This window comes from Acinonyx jubatus, chromosome B3 (assembly GCF_027475565.1).
Source record: "Acinonyx jubatus isolate Ajub_Pintada_27869175 chromosome B3, VMU_Ajub_asm_v1.0, whole genome shotgun sequence".
Taxonomy (NCBI): Eukaryota; Metazoa; Chordata; class Mammalia; order Carnivora; family Felidae; genus Acinonyx; species Acinonyx jubatus.
Window position 1 is genome coordinate 2,810,585 of NC_069386.1, and position 24,101 is coordinate 2,834,685.

General features: G+C 56.4%; 1 long non-coding RNA gene across 4 annotated transcripts in view; it reads right to left on the reverse strand.

The window, feature by feature from the left end:
• LOC113601979 (uncharacterized) overlaps positions 1 to 7,838 on the reverse strand; it is a 30,992-nt gene extending 23,154 nt beyond the window's left edge. The window contains exons 1-2 of one of the 4 annotated variants that reach the window (XR_003423355.2): positions 7,596 to 7,838; positions 5,778 to 5,883 (exon numbers count right to left, since the gene is read on the reverse strand). This is a non-coding gene — a long non-coding RNA (uncharacterized LOC113601979). The remainder of the gene's footprint in view (positions 1 to 5,777; positions 5,884 to 7,595) is intronic. The other 3 variants (XR_003423357.2, XR_008298927.1, XR_008298926.1) reach the window with 3 other exon arrangements.
• Between the last annotated feature and the right edge of the window lie 16,263 nt (positions 7,839 to 24,101).

Here is a 24,101-nt window from a genome sequence, read left to right on the forward strand (position 1 = left end):
GCCTCCAACTTCAGCTCAGGTCATGATCTTGCGGTTTGTGAGTTCGAGCCCCGCGTCCGGCTCTGTGCTGACGGCTTGCTCAGGGCCTGGAGCCTGCTTGGGATTCTGTCTCCCTCTCTCTCTGCCCCTGTCCTGCTCACACTCTGTCTCTGTCTCTCTCAAACATAAATAAACATTAAAAAAATTTTGTTTTTAAATTCCAATGGCATTTTCCACACAAATAGAACAAACAATCCTAAAACCTCTATGGAACCACAGAAGACCCTGAAGCATCACAAGCAGTCTTGAGAAGGTACCAAGCATCACACTTCCTGATTTCAAAATATATTACAAAGCTCTGGTAATCGAAATGGTAAGAACCTGGCACAGAAACAGACACCTGGACCAGGGGACAGGATGGGGGGCCCGGAAAGAAACTCTTGCCTGAGTGGCCACCCGATGCTTGTCAAGGGAGCCAAGAATATTCGGGGGGAACAGACAGTCTCTTCGATAACTGGCACTGGGAACCTGGTTATTTGCAGGCAAAAGAACGAGGCTGGACTCCAGTCCGGCTGGGTCTGAGAGAGACTGGCGGGGGGGGGGGGTGGGGGAGGCAGCCCTCGCCCTCAGGGCTAGTGCGGTGGCCAGGGAACTCTCCTGAGATAAGCAGAGGGAGTCCCCAGCCCACGACGAAGTGCTCTTTTCCCAAGTGGGGCGGGAGTGAGGGTTACGCCATGCTTTTCATGCCTGGGATAGTTAAGCTACAGATTTAAAAAAAAAAAATTAAAAAAGTTTTTTTTAATGTTTGTATTTGAAGGAGAGAGAGAGAGAGAGAGAGCGTGAGCAGGAGAGGGGCAGAGAGAGAGAGAGAGAGAGCGAGGAAACACAGAATCTCTGACAGGGGCAGGCTCCTGTCAGCACAGAGGCCGACGCTGGGGCTCGAACCCACAAACTGTGAGATCATGACCTGAGCCAAAATCGGATGCTCAACTGAGCCACCCAGGGGCCCCCAGATTTTTTTTTATCATCATCACTATAAGCACTTGGTTCTTTCCTCACTGGCACAAAACGGGCTGGAGTCATTTGAATTCAGCTGTAAGAATGCGTTTCTGGAAGGGGAATGGGGAACCTTTTAGAACAGTGACCCCACTTAGTTTCAGAAGAGGAATCCGAGGTGCCAAGTTGAAACAATCTTCCACGGCCGCGCAGCTAATGACACACACAAAGCCTAGACCGCGCCCCGAGCCTGCCCGACCCGAGTCGGAGGCCCTGGCGCAACTGTGGCCTGTCGCGACCTCAGCACCGCCCTGACCACGGGGGTCCCGTGGCCCTGCTGTCGCTGTCCTCAGCTGTAGCCTCGGACCAGAAAGGCCGACTGACCCGGAAGCTAAGGCAACTAGGCTTGTGGGGTCCCCCACGGCTCTGCACCGTGGATGTGAAAATTTGTGTTTTCTTGGGGGACCCCTCAAGCATGAGCTGCAGACCCCACTAAGCTCTGTCTGCCTCTGCTGACCAGTAACCACGTGCAGGAGCTGAATCTCGGAAGTTCCAAAAGCATCTCCGACCGACTCTCACGAATCCCCACATGCGACTGTCTTTGGGACGAGGTACCGAGGAGCCTGGGCAAATCCAGACAGGGCTGTGGACACCGAGGGAGCAGCTCAGTGACCCCCGTGCCCGGGAGCAGCCGGTCCGCACACCCACCCTAAATCCCTTCCCTCCAACTGGGGCGGGTAGGGATGGTTTCCCGTCTTCATCCAGGACTGCCCATGGACTCGGAACCCCATCTGCACGACCCGTGCCCCTGAGGACCTTCTCCATCCCAGCCGTGCGCTCACGGGACCAGAAGCTTCAGAGGAGGCAAGCAGGCCACGGACAGAGGGCCAGGGGGCTGGGAGGGACAGAGAGGAAGAGACGAGGGTACGTCTAAAGAGATGGAGCCCAAGAGATCACCGCAGGTTGTGGGCACCAGGACTAAGGGGGTGTGACCGAAGCGTGACCTGAAAATAAGGCGGGAAAACTGAGTGGTTTGGGGAAATACTCAGGAACAGAGCAGACACGACGTGGTGGGTACACTGCACGGGTGAGGAAGCGAGTGAGGATGGAGGGGTCACTTGGGAGCCCGTACCCAGGTGGGAAAGGCCAGAGGAGGACCCAGCTTGGGGTGGGGGTGGGGGTGCCGGGTCAGCTGGGGACACTTTGACCCGTGGGCCTTCCGGTAGGTACTGGGATGAACTGCCCGCTGGCTGAGGGACCCAGAGCAGTGACGGGCTGCGCACAGCAGCCATGGTAGGAAGTCCCTTCAAGGCCCCCCGAAGAGCTCCCACAAGGGACCCTTGGGAGAAGCGGCCAGAAGGGTCCCGACCCCGGAGACCAGAGTGGAGGGTGACCGGGGCAGCGGAGGGAGATGTCCCCTCCTCCCTCAGGCTGAGGCCAGACCAGCGTTGGGGCAAGAGGATGAGCTCTCAGGGGGACAGGGGACAGACGGTGTAACCTGTGCCAGAGTCCTTTAAAAATTACAGTGACTGTGGAGCTTATAGACGTTTATGAGATGCCACCGAGGACCTGAAGAGAACGCACGCGGCTGCGACTGGGGGGTTTTCTTTCTAAGGCAGTTCCAGCGACGCCCCCAGAGCTGAGACTGCTCGGTGAACCAGCTAAACGCAGTTTTGCACGCTTGCTGCGGACAATGTTCGAAAACACGTGTCTGCAGAGAGACGGAAATAAACGCCGAGCGTGATCCCACCACCAAGGAGAAAGTATTATTGCCGCTTGTGTGAGTAACGTCGCCGTTGCTCATGTGCCTCTTGTCACCGTTAGTCCTGCCGTCGCTTCAAACTTGCAGAGACGTCCCAACGACGGTACGAGGGGCTCCCCAGGCGCCTCACCCGGATCTGCTCTCCCTCTTCTCTGTCTCCCTATGAATGGAGACAGACCCACAGATACTGTTGCTGTCACGTTAAATATATTCCGTGTGGTTGCGGATATTAAAATGACGATTCTAACAACATACTACTCTAACACAGACAGATATTTATTTTCTGGACCGTTTGCGATTAAGCGGGAGGCTCCTTACCCCCGAATGTTTCAGGGTCTGTTTCCCAAGAATAAGGTAGTTCTCTTAGGTAACCGTAGTGCCAACATCGACACCAATCTCTCGATATCTAGCCCACAGTCCATATTCAGACGACGTCAGTTGTCCTAAAACTGTCCTCCACAGTAACTTGTTTTCCTGACTCAGCAGCCAGGCCAGCGGTCAGTGATTTCATAGGTGTCCCGCAGCTGGCAGGGCAGGGGAGGGGGGGAGGTGTCACCCATCATGATCATGTTAATGGTCATGTTAATGATTCAGGTTATGCATTCTGGGGTACACATGCCCCAGGGGGGGATGCGTCTTCCCAGTACACCCTTTCCTGATGCACACGAAATGGGCTTATCCCCCCTCGGTGATGTTACCATTCATCACCTGGGGAAGGTCAGGAGTGCTTTAGAATTGGGGTTACACCGCATTGCAGTTTTTAAGCTGTGTTTTCACTGAACAACCTATTACAGGTGTTTGGAATGCCTTGAATATTCTTACATGGCACCATTGTAATAGATAACTTAGTTTCCCGTTATATGCACGGTATATTTACTTATTACAATTCCTACTGTTTTGCCAAATTTCAACGTTTTGCCAAATTTTTGCTGACATTAGCAATGTGGTGAACATTTAATAGAAAATTCTTTATATACGTTAAAGATTATTGCCTGAGAGTAAATCCCTAGAAGCGGAATTGACAGTCAAGGGTTATACATATTTTTAAGGCTAAAATTGCCACTAAAGGGTCCTTGTCCTCAAAAGCATTTACACTCCCCATTACAGCACAGGAAAGTGTCTTCCTCACCGTCTGTCTCCCTACAGCATCCCCCACACCGGGTTTTGTCGTTTTCCAAAATCCTTTCTTGCTTCCGTTTCTGCTTCTTTAGTCCAAAAATTTGAACTTTTCTCCATTTATTTTGGGCCACGTATGCAACTTCTTTTTTTTAGCTTCCTAATCACATCCTTTGCTAGTTTTTCTGCTGAGTTTTCATCTTTTGTTATGATACATAGTTCTCGTTATTATTGTACAAACGATTTGTAAATTCGGTTTTGAGTTCTTCCTTGTTTTTTCCCCCCCCCCTTAGTGTGTGTTTTTCTAAACTCCCAAACAGCATTTCCAGGGCTTTGTAAATAGAGTGCACTTGTACTCATATTTGCAATTTGTTTGAACACGTCTATAATTGCTCTGTCGGTAATTAATTTGTGGTGTTCCGTGTTGCAGTGAAAAGGCACGGTCTGCTGAGAGCACGGGTCAGTGGTGCGGACCGCCGGCGTTGCGGTCGGGCCGACGTGGTGTTCAGCCTGTCTCCGCCGGGTGACTTTGGGTGGGCCCTTGATCTTCCCCTCTGGAAACGAGGAGATGATAACAGGGCTGAGGTGAGGACAGACTGGGACGCTGTGCCCAGCGCCCGCCCCTCGGCGCTCGGGAGGTGCTGGTCTCCGTGGCTGTTTTGTTACTGTTGCCTGGGCTCCTGAGGACCACGTTTGGGCCCGACCCTCCAGGACGAAAGAAGAGGACCCGAAGAGCAGGCGTCTGACCGTGCTTCCACGGGTTCCCTCTTCCACGGTGCACAGACGTCAGTCCCTGAGTGATACTCAACAGCCACCTAAGGTCCCTAGATGTATACTTGAAGGCCACTGGCCTGGAGCTTAAACCTGGGTCAAGAAGTACTCCCGAAGCACCGAGCGAACGATGAACTTGGACGACGCTGAGCCCCGTGCCCGGCACACAGTACGGGTGAGCATCCCTCCCCTGCTCCCCCGACTCCTCACGGACACAGCAGATGGTGGGAAAGAAGCACGAGCTGGCAAGCTGGTACGTTTGGTTCTGCTCACCACCCGGCTATGGCACCAAGCAAGCTGGGTACCTGGGACTTCTGGTCTGGGGGTCAGCTTGCTCTCAAAGGGCCCCTCCACCTCGGACAGCCTGTAATTCTATCACATGGAATCTGGCATCATTGCTCATCTCTGAAAGCTCACTCTTCAGACATCTGTACACCCACAGGGACCAAAACACGAGACAGCAGGTGCCCAAAGGAGGAATGCTCAGGGGTGTCGGGAAGGGCTCCCAACCCTCTACCTCTCGTAATCTGACCTGCTTTCCAGGTGCTCCCGCCCAGCCAAGTGCCCCCGGGGGCGCTCCAATCTGTCCGTGGCCCCTGGAAGGCAGGCTTCTTACTCACTTCTACGGGCTAATTACTTGTCAGACCAACTGCGCAGCTCTTGGTAGGAGGGGCTGAGTTCCTTCCAGCCTCGCGATGGAAAGCAAAAGAAAACAATGCGAGACCTTCCTGGATAACTGCACATTCACCACCACAAACTGGACCATCGCAAGGACAAATATGTAACATTTCAGAACTCGGGAAAATGGCCCAGCAGCGGCCCACACTAAGAATGGGAGTAATTTGGTCCTGCGGTCCAGCAGGGGAAAGAAACCCCAAGTTTCTAATTACCTAGCCACAATCCTGTATTTTGATGTAGAAGAGAGGCAACAGAGAAGCCCTCTTCTGGTCACAGACACGCTAAAGAGTCAAGAGACGAGCCTTCTGCCCAGACCATGGCTGGACACCGGCCCAGGCCGCCCCAGTTTCTCAGATGAACCCCCAGGAGACGCCAGCGGCCCCACTTCCCCCTCTGCCGCCTTACAGGGGCATCATCAAAACGTACCCCTGCCTTTGGTGTCCTTCCTCACCAACAAGTACGGGGCCCTGCTCACCTGGTCTCCCATTCTGCCCGCCACTCTGTGCATCCAGAAGCTCTCACACAGCCTCTGCGTGTCCGCCGTGGCCGTGAGGTCAGTGAACATCTCGTCCGCTGTGGGGCTGCAACGGTAACAGAGTCTAGCTTCAATCCTTAGATTCCCAGGACACCACTGATGTCCCATTTCGAGCATCTGGCAGAGGCCTCAGCCCGGCCGGCCTGGCACGAAGGACACTTACTTCCTAAGAATGGCATTTGTGCCTGGGCAGTGCTCCGCTGGGTCTGTGTCCCTCGTCACCCCTGTGGGCAGCAGGATGCGCCCAGTGCCCGGAAGGGACAAAACCTTGTGGTATTTCCTGTCCGGGATCTGGGAGCTACTGTCACCCTCCCTGCCCGACAACACACACGGAAACACTCCCGCCCTGCTCCCCGCCAGCCGGGGTTTTACTGGTCATTCCTTTTATTCCCGGGACGCATGGACAGGACAGGAGAACAGAGACTGCAGGGTGAAGAGCAAAGGAGAAGAAATTTGGGACGAGGGAACGAGGGATCCCCTCTTGCTGGGTTGGCTTGCCTCTCAACACCACCGACATGTGACGTAGTCTGAATGTGACTTTTGTCCCATCTCAACAATGACAAATCATAAAAATAAAAAATAAAAAAAAGTTGGTCACAAAGCATAGAAAGGAAAAACGTCTTAACCCTACAGCCTAATGACATGGTTCCCATCCCTGGCCCAGCGTCCCCTCCAGCTGTGGGCCATCCCGGGTCCCCCATCTTGTGGTTCCCCAGCTCCTCTCCTAACAAAACCCGACCGGATCTTGAAGAGGGGAAACTGAGGGAGCCGAACCGAGGTGGAAAAGGGGCAGAGAGAAAAGGAAGAGACCTGAAAGAGGGGGAGGGGCGAGGGACCCAAAGCCCCATCCAGAGCTGGATTCAGAGACAGCCTTCTTCCGTGGGTGCTGACCTGAGGGACAGAGACAAACACCGGGCTCCTGCGTAGCCTGGGGACGTGAGAGCTGGAAAGAGCAGAAGTAATGGGGAGAGGGAGCTGGGAGGGGAGGTGACAGGTTCTCCTCGACCACCTTCCAAGGACCCCAGGGAAGATCTGGGGACACCTTTCGAAACTTGACCCCTCGTTCCCCAATATCTGTTTCTGGCTCAGGACACTCATCACAAACCACCTCCAGGAAGTCTACGAAAGGACGTCCTGGTGACCTCCATGTCCGAGCTCCTGGAAGGCAGTCCCACATCAGTCCCCGGGGCCATCGGGGCCACCGTCTCTTCAGGAGTGACCCGGGGTTTTGTGGCATTGGGCTGGAGGTGCAATGGCCGGGGTGAGGTTGTGTTAAGTCCACCGCGGCTGCTGGGACAGAACACCACAGGCAGGGGGCTCAGGTGACAGTCTACACCTCGGGGTTCCGCGAGTGACAGCTGGCACCTCCGGGTTCTGGAAGCCGGGAGGTCCGGGATAAGGTGTCTGCTGAGTCCCGCTCGCCGCCCCTCTGGCTGTGCCCCCACGTGGGACCCTGCCCCCCTCCCCGGGCTCTCTGGGGTCTCTATTAGAAGGGCACTAACCCCAGTCCCGCAGGCTCCACCCATGTGACCCCATGTCCTCCCTGGGCGCCACCTCGGAACCACCCCACCGGGAAGTAGGATTCAACCTGGGAATCTGGGGGCACAGCACATTCCGCGTCGTCTATACAGACGGAGGTGGCCCTCGGTGAGCGCGGGGGGAGGGAAGAGCCCCGACAGCGCGCTGGGCCTGCGCTCGCGGCTCCGCGTGCCCCCGACGCCACGCCGCGGACCCGGGGTAGGACCGCCTTTTACCTACCAGGGAGGTCACGTGCCCCAAGCCCATCCAGCTCGCAAGCGGCCGCCTCAGGACCCGGACACTGAGCTCTCCGACCCCAGGGTCCAGTACTAATCACTCTGACACCCAACAGCCCGGCCCTGCATCCACGTCCGGGTGGGACAGAGGAGGATGCCCAGGTTCGCGGCTTTGCAATCGTGGGTGAAACCCCGAGCTTACGCCGCAGGTGATTGGAGGAGTTTGACCGAGCATCCCTACCTCTTGGCTTCCCATTGGCTGCTGTGTCGCTGCACCCTCCTCTTCCGGCCCCTCCCTGAGAGGCTGGCCCAAGGCTCCAGAGCTGTGATTGGAGGGGCAGGGACGGGCGGGGTTGTGGGATCGACACGCCCACCAAATGGGCAGGGCATCGTGGAGCCCCACCCCTTGGCAGCCGCCTGCGGGGTGGTATGTCCCGGATTTTCCCAGATGTGGCACTGAAGTCCCGCGTCCTGCAGGTCAGGACGCGGGCCCTGGGCTCTCCCGGCCTGGAAGGCAGGTGCTTGCACCCCTGCGCCGGCACATGGGAATCCTGACGCCAGAAGCTGCCCCTGGGGCCCTGCAGCGCCCTCAGGCCAGAGACGGACTGGGCCTCCTGGGCCAGATCTTCCGCCTAGCTTGGCGCATCACCCGGCTGTCCCCAGTTTCATCGTGTTCTTCGCGTTTCTCAGGTAGTGGTTATCAAAGAAAGTGGAGTGTCTGGGGAGTCGTTAGGAACGCAAATCCCCTGACCCCACCCCAGACTCACTGAGTCAGGAACCCTGGGGCTGGGACCGGTTCAAGAATCGAACACTGAACTGTGACTTTCCACCTTTCTTCCGAGGTCCAGCGTGGGACCAGCAGCCGTGGGAATGGGCTATGGTCCCGAGGCCCTGGGCATCCGGAGAGCATGGCCTAAGCTGGAGGGAGCGGAGGCAGGGAGCTCATTCTCCAAAGGACGAGTCTGTTTAATGGTCACCGTTGGAGGTAGAGTGAAGAGTGTTGGACAACAGGACATGGCTGAAACCACATGTAGTGGGAGGGGAGAGCAAGCAGGTGGCCGGCAGGGGCGGAGGGGGGAGCCTGTCTTCAGAAACCACATCCCACCCCAGCCAGGCCTGCCTCTGCCTGGTTCACTGTGTTTCTAGACCTCCCGAGGCAGCCGTCTTCAGGATCGGCATCACCTGAACACACTGACCACCGGGAAAAATTCCTGAAAGCAGTTTGCCCCAAACGATCAATATTTACTTTCTAACGAGCAATGTTCCATGAGATCCTCCCTCAGTCCGACCGCGGCCCCATCACTCACCTGTGCCCACAGCAGGCCTTCTGCTCCGTCAACGGCTGCATCCAGCTGATTTTATGGTTGTGATAACCTGGGTGCCCTGAGGCACCGCCACACTAAGACTGAGGCCTCAGGGCAACGGTCAGCCTGGCCGGGTCCCATCCAGGGTGATTTTGCCGCCCAGGGAACATTTGACAATGTCTGGAGACATTTTTGCTTGGCACAACTGAGGGCTCTATTGGCATCTAGTGGGCAGAGGCCAGGATGGTGAGTGTCTTCATCCTACCATGAATAGGATAGATGCTCCCCCCCACCACAACAAAGAGTCATCTGGCCCCCAAATGTCTCCAGTGCTGAGCTGGAAACCTGCCCCAGGGCCTCCTCTCCATTATCAATCTCCGTCACCTCCTTGGCAGGGGAGGCCCCCATGATACGTCTGGGGAAACCAGCTCATGTATTTCCCAGCTCCACTCACTGACTGCTCACTTATATATCGCTTTATCACGACAAGGAGTATAAAAGAGGGATGGGGGTGCTTGGGTGGCTCAGTCGGTTAAGCATCCGACTTCAGCTCAGGTCATGATCTCACAGTTCGTGAGTTTGAGCCCAGCATCAGGCTCTGTGCTGACAGCTCGGAGCCTGCTTCAGATTCTCTGTCCCCTCTCTCTCTGTCCCTCCCCAGCTCTTTCTCTCTCTCTCTCTCAAAATAAATAAATAAACTTATTTAAGAAAAGAGTGATGTATCAGACATGTGGAGGAATGAGAATTTTCTCAGGCTTTATTTAATTTTAATTTCAGAGAAAGAGAATGCAAACAGGGGAGAGGGAGAGAGAGAATCTTAAGCAGACTCCGTGCTCAGCCTGCAGCCCGAACCAGGGCTGGATTCCAGGATCCTGGGATCGTGACCTGAGCCAAAATCCAGAGTTGGATGCTCAACTGACTGAGCCACCCAGGTGCCCTGAATTTTCTCAGGTTTCAAGTAATCAAAGAAAACACGAACAGAATTAACAGCAGAGATGTTCATCTTTTAGAAGCGAAATCTAACCAAACTAAATGTAAAGGGAGAGAGTTGATTGCAAAACATATTTACATTAGAAGTGATTTTGGATTCAGGGAACCTGGGTGGCTCCGTCGGTGAAGCCTCCAACCCTTTGATTTCAGCTCAGGTCATGATCTCACACTTCATGAGACTGAGCCCCACGTTGGGCTCTGTGTTGACTGCGTAGAACCTGCTTGGGATTCTCTCTCCTCTTTCTCTGTGCCTCTCCCCTGCTTGTGTGTGCACCCTGTCTCTCAAAATAAATAAGTAACTTAAGAAAAAGGAGTGGTTATGGCTTCAAATCTATGCCATTCTTGCAAATATGACTGGAAAAACAAAACAAACAAAAACACAACTAAAGCTCGAGAGAGAGAGAGAGAGAAGTGGTCTTTATTCTAACACTACCTTCTACCGTTGACCGGGGCCCTTACTATGTGCCCAGAGCTGTGCTAAGCCCTTGGTATATTTTATCTCATTTAATCCCCACGACAGCACGTGAGCGACACGCTCATGATTTCCATTTGCACAGATGTCGAACCAAAGTGCTCGGAGGTCGGGTGAAGCGCCCCGGGCTCCCGTAGCTGGTAAAAGGCAGAGTCAGGATCGAAGTCTAGATCTGCCTCATTAAGTCCAGTTCTCACTAGCAAACAGATGGTAAAAAGTCAAAACACTTGGATGAGGGACCAGGTGGCGTCCCACTGAAGCCCTGGGATGGTATGACTCGGGACGTGGGACCCACACAGGGAAGCACAGCCGTGACTGTTCGCTGGCGCGGCCGGGCCTGGACGGATGCGGATTTCTGCGTGTGGGGCAGGTGGAGGGAGGGGCGAGCTGGAGGAGGCCACCCCGTCGGAAGGAAGCCTGTGACATTCTGCCATCCTGCCTCCTTTGGGACGAAGAGCAGAAGTCCGCGCCCTCCCTGTCCTCTCTTTGCTCCGGGCCGTGGTCCTGTATCCCGGCTCTGCCTCTCCTGCACGTTCTGACTCAGACAAGCCCCTGGAACGCTCACTTCCCGGCTCAGCTCCGCCCACGCCGGCACCGGTCTCATCGCCCTCATCGCCCTCCTGCGGAACACACGCACGTGTTCACTAAAGGCCTGGCAGGTGCCAGGGACTCCGTGAGTAATTTGGCCTTTACCCTTCCCTGATTTTTAACCTGGCAACAAGTTAGTGGGGGAAACACCATTTCATATGACGAGGGCCACCTTGATGGGGTCTTAACCGCGCTCACGCCTCTCCCATGGGGCCAAATGGCTGGGGCTGGCCGCTGGTGCCCCCCCGCAAGGGCCAAGCCAGGGCAGGCAGGGCAATATGGCAGGGCACCACCAGAGGGGGGCAGAGAGCCAGGATCCAGGGCCCGGCCTGGGATGGGTCGGCATGCCTGCCCGCCCGAGCAGGAACACCCAAGGGGCACACAGAGGCTCTGCGAGACCCTTCCGGGCTCCGTCACGAGTCAGGAGCTGGTGCCACCAGACTGAAGACTCCAGAGGCAGACATCTAGGTGAGGACGAGCCCAGGATGGCTCTAAGGTCAAAAAGGAAGTAGCTCTATGGAGTCCAGAAGGAACCTTCCAGAGGGGGCCTGATCCTAACCAGTGCTACTCACTGAATGTGCTGCTATTAAGAAGATGTGGTTTGGGGGACCTTAAACCAATACTCTCTCTCTTTTTTTAATTTTTTTAACGTTTATTTATTATTGAGAGACAGAGACACAGAGCATGAGCAGGGGAGGGGCCGAGAGATGGAGAGACACACAATCCGAAGCAGGCTCCAGGCTCCGGGCTGTCAGCACAGAGCCCGACGCGGGGCTCGAACCCACAAACCGCAAGATCATGACCTGAGCCGAAGTCTGACGCTCAACCGACTGAGCCACCCAGGTGCCCCAAACCAATACTCTCTTATTTGTGGAAATATCTAGAGCCAACCCTGTAGATTGAGGTCCACAGAATGTGTTCTGGAATGTGGGGAAGATACCCCTAGTAGTCATGGGGTGTGGGACCCGGGCAGGGACGAGGAGATGGTGTGCCAGGAAACTTCCAGACAGGAAGAGGACACTTGATAGGCCCGGGAAGGAAGGGAGACAGAGGAGAAGCCATGGCTTCCCGGCTCCAGCCCAACCCCAGGGTGTGGCAGGGTCGGCATTGAAATGGCTGAGGCTGGCGCGCTCTGCCTTTGGGGGTGCAGCTCTGGGGACAGTGTCCCTCGCGGGGAACCTGTCACGTTTACATGGAACAGTCAGGCCGAGTGAAAATGCAGGGCGGTGGGGTTAGGTGGAGACGAGGCCTGAGGTGGGGCTGCCCGGCTCTCCCCCAGCCTACAGACGACCACAGTGCCGGCGGATGAGAACCTCGGGTTCAGACCCAGCAACCTGGCCTGGTAAGGGGCGAGGGGACCCCACCACAGAGGCCACAGAGCGCACATCTTAGTAGGGGCCAGGTGGAGGGTGTGTCTGACGCTCAGAAGCCGTGCAGAACCACGGAGAGTTGGGGTAGGGGCAAGTCAGTGACCAAAACGGAAGACAAACTTGAAGTTAATCGCCAAACCTGGGAGACAGAAGCCGAAGTAGCCCGCGGACCAAGCATCCCCACCTGTGCCGCTACCGTCCTCCCTCACGGGGGCCATGTTGCCTCCAGCCGAGCCACAGGGCCTTTGCACATCCCCTCTCTTCCCTTCAAACTCGGTTTGTTGGGTCTTCCTGGCTCGGCCACCCGCCCCTCTTCCATACTCTCGTTTATAGCACTTGTCATTTGGTTTGCTTGTCATTTTACACTCATCCTGACAGCTTTCGGACTGACACCTGCCTCCCCCACAGATCAGGAGCTCCAGAGAGGAAGGGACTGTGCCCACCGTCACTGCACGCCCAGCACCCGGCACAGACAGCAGCAAAACAGCGTACTTGAATGACTGGATAAACGAACCAGCTGCCCAACGAGAGGATGGAGGAAGGACCCGCCGGAGTTTGCCTCTGCGGCAACAGGGTCTCCACGTTCAGGAGAAGAGTCCGAGGCAGGAAGGAAGCCGCGTCCAGCCCCGAAGGTCGGGGGAGCGGGCGCTGCCCTCACTGAAGGACCTGGACCTCTCCCCACATCACACTTGCTTTTCCTTGACCTCAACGTCGCGGGAGCATTTTCTTTTCCCTTTTCACGGGACCTTGGTCTGGTTCTTTACTTTCCATTATGCAAATGTTCAGCAGATGAGGAAGGGCAGGACAATACGCTGCGGAGAGGATAAACCACAGTTGGCCACGCCGATCTTGAGTCAGACACTGCGATTTGCACGTCTAGGAAACAAGGCCACGGCCCTGCTGAAGCCAAAACCCTGTCACCACAGCACACAAGACGAGCGCCGACTTCCTCATCCCCTGATACGCCGGCTGCGCCCAGGCTTCCCCCGGAGTCTCCAGCACGTGCCCTGCGCTTGGTCTCCTGGGTCCAGGATCCAATCGGAGTCTGTGCACAGAGCGGTGTGGTTTGAAAACCATCTCGAACGGCCTCATTCAGACCACATGTTTAGCCACGGGGAGCGTGGGGAGCACTGGCCGCCTCCCGTTCACGCCGGGCACCCTCGGTCCCGTTCACAGCTGCCTCGCCCTGGACGGCGCGTGCGTCCAGGAACGAATAGCCCTGCGGGTGCGGGCTCCACGTACGTTCCAGAAGCCCGAAGCAGCCCCACGAGGGGGCGAGGCCACGCGCTTCGGAGGAGCAGACGATGAGCCACAGGGAAAGTATTTGCCTTCTCTCAACATTGCCGAGCCTGCCGGGAAATTCTGCCACCGCTCAGGACGCTGGGCACTGTCCCCGGCGGGTCTCAGGAGGCAGCCCCGAGGTGGCCCTGGAAAAGCCGTCCACTTGGGCGGCGAAATCCGTCCTGGACTCTTGGCCACAATGCAAGAGGCACGCGTCACCAACGTGCTCAGGGGGAGCGCCTGGGGCACACGCGTGACTTTGTTTATCTCGATGGGAATGTTGTGGTCTTCACGTTGTCTTGTCTTGGGACAAATAGGACCGTGGATCACAGGACCCCACTGGGGTCCGCACACTTCACTGTTGTGGGGCCTGCCCCCTGATCCCCAGCCTCCACCTGCCAGACGACAGGAGCGTCTCCACGCACTGGGTCCCATCATCCTCCGTGGAGTCCTGTGCTAGGTCCTCCCACAAGACACTGGTTTGAAAAGTCGGGAAAGTTCCAGAACCATGTACACCCGCTAAGAGTTTCAAGCTTGGGGAGAACCTCAAACCAGGCGTTTTGGCGGTGCCTGCGAGAGCGCCTGCTCGCGGGTGCAGAGAGAGACGCCCAGCGGCCAGGTCCCTCCCGTGTCCCGCGGTGTCCCGCCATCGTGCCGGGGAGGCTGCGCCAGACCCTGGCCTCACGGGCCACGGGAAGGGACACTGTCGTGGAGACGCCTGACGGGGCCGTTTCCTCCCGGCAGCGCGGGTGTGGTGCCCGGTGCCCGCAGGTGCCCTCGAGGGGCCCAGTGGGATCTCCCCCTCCTCCTTCCTGTTCACCGCCCCCCCCAGGGTGGTGACTAAGGGACCAGGGGGAGCGGGGTGGGGGGGCGGACAGCCCACCTGTAAGAAGAAGGCGTGGTGGGGCACCTGGGGGGTTCAGTTGGTGAAGCCTCCCTCTTTTGATTTGGGCTCACGTCATGATCTCAGGGCTCATGAGTTCGAGCCCTGCGTCAGGTTCTGTGCTGACAGAGTGGAGCCTGCTCGGGATTCTCTCTCTCTCTCTCTCTCAAAATAAACTTAAGAAGAGGAAGAAGAGGAAGAAGAAGAAGGAGGAGGAGGAGAAGGAGGAGGGGAGGCAATGAAAGGACGAGGCTGGAGGGACCAGGGGAAACTCTGAGGAGGTCAAGTGCAAGCAGCTCGGGTCACTCTGCTGGGGGAGCAGGTAGAGGCCCCTGGTGGCCTGCAGAGCAGAGGGCTCACCCGTCCCGGCCTGGACATGCCCAAGGGCCCCAGTCTCAGCAGAGGCTTTTCTGACCCCCAGTAGGTCAGGGCCTTGGGCCTGAAGTCTTTTCCTCAAAGGCACTTACCCCTCGATGGCTGGACCGTCTTCCTCCCCGACCGGGGACGTTCTGTTTCACTGCCAGGCACCTGGCCCGGGGCTGGAGCTCAGAAAATGTCTCTTTGTTGAAGGGATCTCCCTCCCGATCCGTCACTCTCACTGGACCCCCTCCCTCTCCGTCTCCGCCCACAGCCCACAGCCCACAGCCTGGAGTCCTTTAGTGGCAGACTCCTTGGAGCTCAGTCCCCTTCAGCACACACCCGGCTGGCCTCTCACGGTGGAAACGGGCACCGGTCCCTCCGTGGCCACCGGGGCCACCCCGGGAACACCCGGGGCCAGCCGGGGCAGATCCCAGGGCACGTATAGCGCGTCCTTCTGCCGAAACCAGATTGGGTGAGTTTCCTGGAAGCAATGTGTTTCTGATGAAGGAGGACAAAGTGTCCTGTTTCTCCGCAGCCTGGTCTTCCTGGTCTGGCGGAAGGCGCCCGGCTGGCTAGCTGTGCTTCTGTGCATTTTCCGGCCCTCCTGACCCCCCCCGGGAAACCGCACGCAGACGCCCGTGCGGTGCCGGGTGAGCACAGCCGCTCAGGGATTAGCCCCACGCTCCACCGATGCTTCGGGCGGCGTCTGTAAATGGGAAATATAACCCGTACGTACTCTGTTCCATCAGGCGGCGGGCTCGCCTGGCGTTTGCAAGCTTGGGGTCTGGTGCCCGGGTTCAAATCTCAGCGCTGCCCCCTGCTGGCTGCGGGGCCTTGGGAGGCTGGCTTCATCTTCCCGCATCTAGTTTCCTCATCTGTAAGATGAGTAGACGCCTTAGACAAGTGTCAGGAGGCCTGCGAATGCCTGGCACAGAGAGTAAATTATTAACGCTTCTGGAGGATTAATTGTAAATTGCTGGGCATGGCGCCCAGCACCTAAGGGCTCAGCGCACGGCCTCCGCTATTATTGTAATGAGTTCTCTGATTTGCCGAGAGCTAGGGCAGCCGGGGCTCTCCGAGTCAACCTGTTCGTGCCACGGGTGGTAGTGTAATTTTTGGTCCCACTCAATCCGGTCTTCACCTCCTCAGCCCCTTGATCTAGCTGCCTCCACCACAGGTACGTGGAAGATTCGAGGCGGCCGAATGGGAGACCCAGGGTTTGTGCAGGAGTTACTGTTTCTCACTCCAGTTTGAAAAGTGCAACCGCACAGCTGGAGATAAACGGAGGGAAAGCAGTAGTGAAATAGTCAATAATGCTGGCCTGTCCTCGATTCAAAGCAGGAGTGTACTTTTCAGTTGACAGTGGGAAGTTGGAAGTTACAGGCAGGTTGGGACCGTTTTCGTCTTTGGTGAAACGTGGTGGCCCTCGAGTCATGACCCGCAGGGAAAGGGGGTGTCCGAGGCCAGGCTGTGTGGAGCTGAGGCCCCCCGCCCTGGACCACTCGTGCCACACCTGTCCCCACCCCCCGCCCCCGCTCCCCATCGCATCCGTGACTTGAGACACTAGGAGAGCAGAATCCGGTTGACAACAGTTAGCATCGGGCACCTGAGAAGCTCACAGCGCCTTCCTTGACAGAAGAGCAGAACGGAGGAAACATCCCTCTGATCCCCAACTTAATGGACCGTGTGCCAACAGCTGTGTGATGTTTGAGCAAAAGGTCTCTAACCAATCTGCTCGGTTTTCTCATCTATCAGAAGGGGCTATCGGGGAATCACGGTGATGTTTACCGGGGGTAGTCACACAACTTGCTGGGGTGGAGCCTGGCACACGGTGGGGGCTCCGAAAGAGTGTTATCATGACGACTGGTGTTGTTAGAAAAATGCTGAATGGTCATGGGCAGGGTAAGCATGTGATGTATGAGACCAGCACCCATCTCAGAAGGAATCCCTGTGATGCTAAGTGACCCTGTCCAGAGCCAAGAACTGTGTGAGGGCGTCTGTGCCCTGTGACCTGTATTTCTTGCACATACATAATGTAAAAACCCAGAGGGAAGGTCACCAGGGGTCGCTCCAGTCAATGAAAGAATTAGTAATCAGCGTGTGTGTGTGTGTGTGTGTGTGTGTGAGTGAGTTTCCAGAGCCTGTGAGACTCAGAAAAGGTACCATTTATGTTCAGGGGGAGCTTTGCCAGCCAAACCAGCGTGGAGAAACAGATGCAGGGCAATGTGTCTGCTGCAGTGACTTTTGACCCTTGGAAAGGGGCCCCCGATTTTGTCCCTGAAGTTCCCTGGGAGCATCTCCGAGGTGGGGCGCCCAACGCATGAAAGGAAGCCGTATCCTCTGGAGCCCCGTGTGCTGAGACCAAGGTGTGTTCCGGGCGGCGGCTTTGCTTTGCTTCCTCCCACGGAGGCAAATCTCCAGAGCAGGTGAACTCAGAGTTGTTCTCCCACCGCTGCCTGGGATGGCGGTTCTCAGGCCCCCCGGCGTGTGAAGTGAGGACTGCCGGGAAGATGAAGGGGGTCACCCCTCCCTCCTTCTGACTCAGTAGGTCTCGGGCGGGCCTGAGAATTGGCATTTCCGACCGGCTCTCGGGTCAGGTTGGTGCTGCTGGTCTGCGGCGAATTCTCTGAGAACCACTGACCCCTGGGACGTGTGCACCTGATCGCCCAAATTCCCCCTGGGGTTTGCAGATGTTGAGAGCTTGGTGACCAGCCGGCGGCCCCTGACCTGGGCGCCGTGCCCTACAACCGGTGGCAGTGGACGTGGCCACGGTGCACGGATGTGCGATTCTGGGGCCCCAGGGAAGATGTGGGCGTGCAAAGAGGGACGCCGGGCACGTCTCGGGAGTGGGACCCACAGCTGTGGGTGTTCAGATGCGCTCTGTAGACCCCCGGGAATTCCCATGGGGTCTCAGGGAGCTGCCACCTGCACCTGGGGCCGGGTCTGAAGCTCCCCTCCCCCCTCCCCCCTGCTCCCAACGGGGCGGCTGCACTTGGATTGTTTTTACACTGGAACTTCCACACTGGGTTTCTCGCGGAGAATGCACTCCGGCCAGAAGGGACTCTGGGGGCTCCAGGGGTGGGTGGACTCCATGTGCACCCATTTTAGGGGGGAGCAGACCCCCCCTTGGGTTTCCCTACGGAGGAGGGCTTTGCCGGGGAAGCCAGACAGGTTATCAGCTGGGCGGCTGTCCCGAGGTCCCCAGGGGACCAGGCCTCAGGACCGCGCAGGGAGGCGGAGGGGACGTGTGGTTAGGGTCTGAGCGGCCCGAGGTCCCAGTCCCAGGAGCCGAGCACAGGGCTTCTGGTGACTCACCACCCCGCCACCTCCAAGGCCTCTCACGGGCACCTCTGTCTTTTTTTCTTCTAAATGTTTATGTATGTATTTTGAGAGAACGAGAGAGAGCATGAGACGGGGGAGAGGGAGGCAGAGAGAGAATCCCAAGCAGGCTCCACACTGTCAGTGCAGAGCCCAATGTGGGGCTCGACCCCACAAACTCTGAGATCATGACCTGAGCTGAAATCGAGAGTCAGATGCTTGGGGCACCTGGGTGGGTGGCTCATCCGGTTACAGAGCCTGCTTGGGATTCTCTCTGTCTCTCTCTCTCTCTCTCAAAAACTCTCAGCTGAGCCCCCCAGGTGCCCCTCGGGGGTCTTCTCTTTCCCCTCCTCTTCCTCTCCCAGCTGGCTCTTGATCCCGATTGCCTATTCAAGTTCCTGAGACCCATCATCAGTGTGCCTGGATCTCTGACCTGTGGGTGTAGCCACGTGGTTCAGAACATGCCCACTCCTGGGACAGGAGCATCCCGCGCCCTTCCCCTCCGAAGACGCTGTATGGGGGGCGTGGGGGGTGCAGACACGGGGGCTGCCCTGTCTGTGGGGCGACCGGGCATCCACCGGCCCTCCCGAAGTCAGGGCCGGCATCGTGCTGGCCTGTCTGGTGCATTCGACTCAGCCAGCGAGGCTCTCAGCGCGGCACCAAGCACGTCCCCACCCGCCTCACTGCGGACGCAGAGCCCCTCGGGCCCTCGGCAACCAGGCGGCGGTGCGGGACCCCTTTGTTAGCTTTTCCATCCCAGGGAATCGCCTTTTTCTAATCATCAAAGTACTACACGCTGGATTTGCAAAGGAAAAACTTTACAGAAAAACAATGCAGAAAGGAAACCACTCTGTTAATTACGCCCCCGGCGATAAGAAATTTCACAGGTCCGTAGCCAGGTCTCCGGTTTTTTTACGGAGCGCATGATAACGACGTACACGCACGTTTTAAATATGTGGTAAAAACGGATTCAGGCAAAGTATAGCATCTTCAGGAACTTCCAGCCCTCAACCAGCCGCGGGGCCGGCAGCTCTTTCCGGATGGACGTTCGGAGCCTTCCCGGTGGGGGCCGTTCCACACGGCCCTGTGCAGATACCTCTGCGCGCTTGTGTGATGCTTCCGTGGGAGAGGTTTCCAGAAAGATGCCCAGGGTGCACGTATGACCACCGTACATTCTAGCACGCACGGCCAAGCTGGGGAGAGACCACTACTCAAAGCTGCTTGTTCGGGCCGGCCCGCAGCTGCCAGGGGCTGGCCATCCCCGCCCCCCCCGCCCCCATCTGTAGGGGATTCTGAACAACCTTCTGGGAGGGAAACATACCGTGAAAGGAAGGCAGCAGACATGGTTGGTTGAGTCACAGAAGGAGGTAATAATCTCGAGTGCGCTAGTGACGGCCGCTTGAATCCATCCCCAAGCCTGGGGACGCCCGGGGCACCTGTCTGTTCGTGTGGGAGGCGGGTTGCCAAGGGGCTGACTTGCTCAAGACGCCACAAAGCCCGGGACGTAAAGGCCCGCTGCGCCGAGGCCCCTCCGACAACACCAAGAGGGAGAGAGAAGAAAGAAACAAAATCCAGCTCGATGGCTCTGGCGGGAGCGCGGCTCAGGGAACATAGTGGCAGCCGGCAGGGGCCGGGGGGGGGGGGGGGGGCAGTGGTGAAGAGGACGAGGAGGTCACGCCCCGCAGAGCGTGGATCTGACCCCGGGCCCGGGTGAGACACGCCCCCCCCCCCCCCCAGAGCCAGCGGTCCCGAGGGGGAAGCCGCGGTGTGACCCGGGCCACCAGGCCGTGGGCGCAGGGCTCCCTTCGGGCAGGGCAGACGCCGGGTCCTCGAGGAAGGCTCCGTGCACATCACCTGAGAAACGCCAGCCCTGTCCGGGGAAGGGAAGTAGCTCTCGGAGAGAGGAGGCTGCGGGTGGTCTCAGACCTCGGGGGCTTCTGCCTCCTTCGGAGAACCATGTGACCGGTAAGCACCGCTTTTTCCGTCTGGATCCAACCCTTTCCAAACGCTCAGTGCTACGCATCTGGGAGCTAACAAATGCTGCTTACTTGGTGGGGGGCAATTTTAAAAACACTCCGAGGCCGCCGTGAAGCGGCCAAATGACTTCACCTCCAAGTGACATTCTCAAAAGGGAAGTTTCCTAAACAATTTTTTCCAAGTTTATTTATTTACCCTCGAGAGAGACAGAGAGAGAGCAAGCAGGGGATGGGGCGGAGAGAGAGGGAGAGAGAGAATCCCGACCCGGGGCCCAAACCCACCAAGCGGGAAATCACGACCCAAGCGGAAACCAAGAGTTGGACACCCGGGCGCCCCTAAAAGCGAAGTTGTGTTAGTGAGAGAAAATGTCTTTGGAAAAGGGAGCATATGAGATGAAAAGTGTGTATTTCCAATGATCTCATCTGATAGCAGAACAGGAGTCCACAAGCTCTGAATTTTCCAGATGTACTTAAAAAAAAAAAAAGAGAAGTAAACAGTCAAAACTAGACCTCATAAGGTCACTTTTTCTGAGTTCGGACAAATAAAAAAAGAAACCTCTAAATCTGATGTTCAAACAAGGCTGTCTGGTGTGATCCAGCCTTCTTCCCTTAACGGCCCATTTATTGGTGCCCCAGATCCTACGGCTTGCCCCTCCCTTCCTTGGCTCCTACTGGGTCTCGCAGGCAAATGCCTCCTTCCTCCGTCCATCAGTGTTCTGTCCAATGACCCTTACTTTCCCGAGCCTAAAATAATGGCGTACGCATGTGGAAAGGCTTAGTGATTAAAAAAAGTGATCGTTAGGATTTTATTACATCAGAAACTCAGCCTATAAATTTTCTACAACTAATCACCGAGAAAAGGATTTTTTCCCCTCTGTACCTCTATTTTTTGTTATTATTATTTTTTTGAAGTCTTAAGGGTTTCTCTATCTACTATAAGGTAGGAAATACTCTCAGCCAGACCCAAGACCCGGGAGGGACGTGCAAAATCAACAAAGAGGGTAATGAAGTAACCCCCAAACCGAACGCTCTAGCCCTGCCGGGGGAGGGACCGAGGTGTGGGATAGAGAGAGTTGCCTGGCCCTCTGGAATGTCCTTATCAACCCGGGCCCAGAGGAAGGGGATGTGCATTGGAAGAAACCCCATCCCGCTACTCAAGCCTCTGGCCTTCCAGCCCTGGGCCACGACTGCCCAAGTTGGGAAAGGCCTGGACCCTTCACTCCAGCCCTTCTGGGAACCCTTACTTGTTCGGCCCCCTCACTCCCTTCCTGCTCGTCTTGTCTGGTCGGAACCACTCTGCCTCTCTCTAGAGCGTGCTGCACGGGGCTCTGCTCATAACCAGAGGGCAGATATACCGCAGGGTGGTCTCTTCCCTCTTCTCATTCCCAGGCCACTAGGAGACGCTCTCTGTGCTGCAGGCTCTGTGACCACCGGCAGGATCAAAGGAAAGTGTTAGCACCTTCTGCAGTCTGGTTCCTGTGTTTTGGTTGACATTCATAATCTTGTTTTTAGAATCTGATCTAAATGCTTGGCTTTTATTGTTACTTTTATAAATTTCTTTTCTATCCTAGAAAGCTTAAAATGCTCTCTGCCTTAAAAAGAAAGGGTTTGAGGGACGCCTGGGTGGCTCAGTCGGTTAAGTGTCTGACTTCGGCTCAGGCCATGATCTCGCAGTTTCGTGAGTTCGAGCCCTGCATTGGGCTCTGTGCTGACAGCTCAGAGCCTGGAGCCTGCTTTGGATTCTATGCCTCTCTCTTTCTCTGTCCCTCCCATGCTCATGCTCTGTCTCTTGATAATAAATAAACATTAAAAAAATTAAAAAAAAAAAGAAAAGAAAGGGTTTGACTGTTTCACAATGAACACCTTCTAATTTGCAGATTTAATAACATACTCACCTGGAGGGCTCCTGCTCTGTGACAAGCTGCCTAAGGCCCCAAGCCTTCTTTGGTCGTTGTCAGACAGGAGAGAAGGGGTATTCCCTACCCAGTGCCCTACTCTCCGTGCCAGGTGCACAGGCTGGCCTAATTTCTGAAATCAATTATTTTCTAAACTTACCAGCCAGAAACGGAGCCATTATATATTTCTGAAACTTGGACACCATTACTGTTAGTAGCTTTGCCTACTGGGCTGGAGACACAGAATATAAATACAGATATAAAGATGCCCCAAGTCCTTCCCTCTGCCATAGTGAGGACCCAGCTCCTGTCGATGGTCCTAACACAGATCAGGCAATAATCCTTGGGAACTTTTCGTGATGCGCCTGGAACAGGGCTCACTAAGAGATGTTAACTGGATGAGAAACGGGACCCCGGGCTGTGGGCTGTGAACTTAGCTACTACCTGGCACGCACACACTTGCACGTACTGTTGTACACGTGTGTGCGCGCGCGCGCGCGTGTGTGTGTGTGTGTGTGTGGTGTCCTAGGGATCACAACAGGACTTGGGTATCTCCCCTCACGTCTATGGACACTGACCCAAGCAGATCGTCCCTCTGCCCCTCTCCCCACCCCAGCCCCTGGCCCACCCGTGCTCCAGGGTCATGGGGAAAAGGCATTACATCCATGTTGTCCGGTGCCCGTCCCAGAGCAGGAAGGCTGTCCCCAGACATCAATGCCAAGTCCTCCAGGAGCGAGGGTCCTGGGTTGGTGGCCCCCCGCTGCCCGAGGCCTGCCCGTAACTGACAACAGACACCCCGCCTGCGTGAGAACAGGAACACTCCCGCTGCCAGTGAGGCTAGGCTTTGGGCACGAGCGAGCAAAGGCACGGTCTCAGTACCCACACCTGCCACACAGGGACGTGGTTCCTGAGTGGGGGGGGGGGGGGCACCACGGCGCGCACGTGGGGTGGACGACTCACACGGGGGGCTGGCCGCACCCCGCGGCCGGCTTCTCCGGGGTCACTTGACCACTCGTGACCGTCTCCCTCAACGTGGGGACGGTGCCGCGTCACCTCCCCCGTGCAGGCGCGTCTGGCAGGGCCCCACGGGACTGCGGAGAGAGCTCCAAGTCTGGGGCTGCGCCTCCTTGCGAAATGAGCGAGTGCCGGGAAGGGGCAGAGTCCCAGAGTACTTCTCACGGCACGTGTGGTGCTCAGAAGGGTGCTGTTTACGAAGGCTGCCAATCGACGTGCCAGCTTTTCCTCCCTATCAAAGTTTTCAAGATAAACCGATGCCCGGAATAACTCTCCTGAGTTAACTCAAGTATCTGTACCTGGTAAGCTTAAACTGACGGTGACTTATGTAGCCACACTGTCGCCAAAGTCGGGGTCAGTTAGAGTCGACCAGCTAGACCATGGCTCCAACGAACAGAGATAATGTTTCCATAACTAGTATGAGGACCTCGTTTATTGACCTAGTGTATGGGAAGAAAGCCCATTGAAAGCCTCTCAAAAACAAAGTCTGATCTGATCGTCGTACGTGTTTTGAAAGAGAATCCTTCTTTTAAGTGGCTATAAAAATTATTAGTGCAGCAAGCATCAAAAATTACAAAATCTATTTTTGCCGAATCGGATTGGCTCTTTCCAGGACATCTCCCCGAAGGGCCCAACCGAGGAGGTTTAAGAGTGCTGGCAATAAAGGAAATAATCTCGTCACGTTAGCTAACGTCCCTGAAGATTAACAGGAAACCACCGAGGAAGTTACAGAAGTTATTTTTCTAAAGAACAGGCCTACGGCCTAACTCTCACCAACACCTATCTGAACACGAGCGATGTGATTTAGGAGGGAGTGCGAAAGCAGGTTTGAGGCCAGCGCCAATCGGACGGGACAGTGTGGCCGCACAGACCAGCAGGGCGAGGGTCAGCTACGACCGGGTCGGACTGCAAGTGGCCTCTCGAGGACGCGGCCTGACTTGGGAATCAGTTAGGACCACGCAGGAGCGAGCTCCCCCGGGCGCGGGACGCCGGGAACTTCTCGCCTCGCACCAGAATGGGTCAACAAAACCACTTGGGAAACACGTTCTCTCGCACCTC